The sequence below is a fragment of the Mobula hypostoma genome, chromosome 5 (assembly GCF_963921235.1).
Source record: "Mobula hypostoma chromosome 5, sMobHyp1.1, whole genome shotgun sequence".
NCBI lineage: Eukaryota > Metazoa > Chordata > Chondrichthyes > Myliobatiformes > Myliobatidae > Mobula > Mobula hypostoma.
Window position 1 is genome coordinate 116,463,676 of NC_086101.1, and position 4,164 is coordinate 116,467,839.

A 4,164-nucleotide genomic window follows, 5' to 3' on the forward strand; every position below is an offset into this window, starting at 1 on the left:
CCTGCGAACCAGTGCGGCGAGCCTTAGAGCGCTGGGCTCCAAAGTTTCAATAGACAATAGACAATGGGAGCAGGAGTAGGCCATTCGGCCCTTCGAGCCAGCACCGCCATTCACTGTGATCGTGGCTGATCATCCACAATCAGTACCCTGTTTCTGCCTTCTCCCCATATCCCTTGACTCCGCTATGTTTAAGAGCTCTATCTAACTCTTTCTTAAAAGCATCCAGAGAATTGGCCCCCACTGCCTTCTGAGGCAGTCACCGTAAATACAGAGAAACACAACAGAGTCAGTGAAAAACCGCACACAGCACAGACGGACCAACAAAACGACAGTGCACAAGACAGCAAACTCTGCAAATACAAAAAAAGAAAAAATAATAAATAAGCAATAGATATCGAGAAGGTGAGATGAAGTGTCCTTGAAATTGAATCTTTCGGTTGTGGAATCGGTTCTGATTTACGGTTTACGGTTGTGGAGTACTAACTGTTCCTGAACCTGGTGATGTGGGCCTTGAGGTTCCTGTTACTTCTTCCTGATGGCAGCAGCGAGAACAAAGCATGGATTCGATGGTGGGGTCGGGGGGTGGGGGTCCCTGATGATGGATGCTACTTCCCTGCCACAGGGCTCCTCGCAGGTGTGCTCACTGTAGGTAGGATTTTACCAGTGATGGTCTGGACTGTATCCAGTAACTTTTGTAGGGTTTCCATTCAAGGGGATTTTGTGGTTCCATACCAGGCTGTGATGCAACCAGTCAATATAGTCTCCAGGACGCATCTATAGGCTTTGGTCAACTGTAGAATGTATGCAAAGGGTATTTAATCAATTTTGCCCCCAACTTTGCGACAAGGATGCAAAGAAGTGAGGTCTTTTCGGAGCCCAGCTAGCTCAGTCGGTAGAGCATGAGACTCTTAATCTCAGGGTCGTGGGTTCGAGCCCCACGTTGGGCGATGCTCTCTTTAACTGCCTCTGGGAAAATCTCAGCGTTTCTTCACTCCAGCTCTTTATACCGGTTATCACCCGGATTCCTTCCTCGACACAAAACGTGATTTCATTGTGATACAGCGTTACGTATATGTCACCGTATATTTCCCTGAGATTCATTTTATTGCACGTATTTACGAGAAAATTAGAAAGAAATATAATCCAATTCATGATAAACTGTACATAACCAAAGACGGTCACAAAACCAATATGCAAAAAAGACAACATTTACAAATAGATAGATAGGTAGGTAGATAGATAGATAGATAAATGAATGGATGAATCAAACAATCAACGCTGAGAACTTGGAGTCGTTGAAAGTGAGCCTGTAGGTTTTGGAATCAGTTCAGTGTTGGATTGAGTGAAGTTATTCACACTGATAGTTGTTGAAGAATCAGGAGCCTGATGTTTGCAGGGTAACCACTCTTCCTGAAACTGGTGGCGTGGGGGCAGCGACAAGAGAGCATGGCCTGGATGGTGGGTCCTTGATGATACTTGCTGATTTCTTGTGGCAGCGCTATTTGTAGATGTGCTCAATGGTGGGGAGGGTTTTGTCTGTCATCGACTGGTCTGTGTCCACCACTGTTTGGTAGATCTCTCTATTCCTCAGCATTGGTACAATTACCCCCCACAGATGCAGTTTGACCGCTTTTGTTTCTTCCGGGTTTCATTTCGGTAGCCTCCTGACTCCAGACCATCCGGACTCTCCCTGTAATTCAATCCTCCAGTCACAGCGACACCTCGTGGAACGCTCTGCTCCCTCTACAGTTCAATGACGTAATGTCTATGGTATGACAACGGGAATTGGACGTAACATTCCCGGTGCTGTCTGACCAATGTCGTCACAACACTTGTACACAGATGCATCTGCGGTGAACGTTGCATCGAAATGCTGGCATCTATAAATTTGCTGATGATAGAAGCATTGTTGGCAGAATTTCAGCCGGTGACTAAAGGGCGTACAGGAGCGACGTAAACTATTTAGTCGAGTGGTGTCGTTGCAACCACCTTGCTCTCAACGTCGGCAAGACCAAAGGGCTGATTGTGGACTTCAGAAAGGATAAGGCGAGGGAACGCAAAACCAATCCTCATAGACGGATCAGAAGAGGAGAGAGTGAGCAATTTCAAGTTCTTGGGTGTCAATATCTCAGAGGACCTGACCTGGACCCAACATATTGATGCAGCTATAAAGAAGGCAAGATAGCGGGTATATTTGATGAGGAGTTTGAGGAGATTTACAAATGTACCGTGGAGAGCATTCGGACTGGCTGCATCACTGTCTGGTACGGGGAGGGCGGGGGGTGGGGGAGGGGGGCGGTCGGGTACTGCAGAAGATGAAAATAAGTTGCAGAAATTTGTAAATTTAGTCAGCTGTATCATGGTTTCCAGCCTCCATTGTGCAGTATCTAAGGCATCGTCAGGGAGCGGTGTATTAGGAAAGCAGCGTCCATCATTAAGAATCCCCCCCACCCAGGACATGGTCTCTTCATAATGTTACCGTCGAGAAAGAGATACAGAAGCCTGAAGGCACACACTCAGCGATTCAGGAACAGCTTCTTCCCCTCTGCCATCCGATTGCTAAATGGTCATTGAACCCATGAAAACTACCTCACTGCCTTTTTATTTCTGTTATTTTGCACTACAGTACTTATTTTAACGTAAATATTTAATGGACATAAATGCCAGGGCATCAAAGGGTATGGGGTGAAAGCAGGGGAGTGGGGATGACTGGAAGAATTGGATCAGTCCATGGCGGAACAGACTTGATGGGCCGAATGTCCTACTTCTGCTACTATATCTTATGGTACGGATTTATTTATCATACATTTCATTGTATTGCTGCCGTAAAGTTAATAAATTTCACGACGCACGTCGGTGATATGAAATCTGGTTTTGATTATTGACCACCGACGTTGCATGCCGCCTTCTAGCACAGTCAGCTAGTTCATTGGTGGCGATGAGACTCTTAATCTTAGGGATGTAGGTTGGAGACCCGCGTTGAGGGCAACTGTCTTTAACTTCGAGTGGATTAAAACTACCATGGATTCCGGTTAATTGTGCCGTTGGATAATCGGGGCAGCCGCTTATTTGGAGCAACTCCTAAGGAACAAAAAAAAATCCAGAAAATAGCCGGGGTAGCCCTTGTTGAAGATAGGATAATGTAAAACTTTGTTTGTCCCGAAGGAAGTTATTGATGCAAGTTTGCTCAATCAGAAATATCTACTTTAAAATGCAAAATGTAAACATTGAGGTAAGAAAAAAGATTATTGTGCATTAAACAGTAATAGTGCAGCATACAGTTGTGCATCGAAACCAGATAGCTATGGACTTAAGAAGAAAGAGTTGTAGAATCTTCTAGCCACAGGGAGAAAGGATCTCCTGTGACGTTCAGTGGTGTTACTCGGTGGAATCAGTCTGTTACTAAAGGCGGTCCACTGTTTGTCCAGTATGTATGTCATGGAGGGCGGGAGAGGGATTGTCCATAATGCTCCACAGTTTCTGCAGCGTCCTCCTCTCAGACATAACCACCAGGGAATCCAGCTCCACCCCCAGAACAGAACCATCCTTCCTGACGAACTTATTGATTTTCTTGGCGTCAGCAGCCCCACCCCGCTGTCCCAACAGTTTACAGAGTAGAGGAGAATGCTGGTCGCAGACGTGACCCGAGCCTCCTCTGTCATGCTCCGGTCCGTGAAGTCCACATTCCAGTTCACGGTCTGCTCAGTGGACACGACTCCAGGTCTTCCAGCTGTCCCTTTTTCCGGTTGGGTTAATCATAGGCACCTGATTCCCATCTTGGGGCTTGGAATATAAATAGCCTTGGGGTTGAGTGTGAGCTGCTGGTTTGTCTTGTCAAGATCCCCTGGGAGCAACCTGCTGGTGGAAGGCTACAGTGGCCCATTGCCATCTTTCGGCCGTGTTATTGCTTCATGGAGCCTTGCTGTCAGTAGTCGGAGCTGTCTTTACGGTATGGATTCGGCCGTTTCCCGGGCCAGCTGAGTGGCCTTCAGCCACTCCGAGCTAAGTAGGGATCCGGCTGTTTCGGTAGCCAGCCGAGGTTGCTGGCCGTAACCACGACTCAGAGCAACTCCGATGCAGAGATGGAACTGTCTGTCTTTCTTCGGTGTTTGTCTCTTCTTGTCCTCGCCTCCGTGGGGTAGGTCAGGCCGTTCTGCCGTTGCC

General features: G+C 47.2%; 1 non-coding gene across 1 annotated transcript; it reads left to right on the forward strand.

Annotated features, from left to right (window-relative positions):
- Positions 1–874: 874 nt before the first annotated feature.
- On the forward strand, positions 875–947 carry trnak-cuu (transfer RNA lysine (anticodon CUU)). Its single transcript has one exon. It is a non-coding gene; the product is annotated as a tRNA-Lys (tRNA).
- Positions 948–4,164: the final 3,217 nt, after the last annotated feature.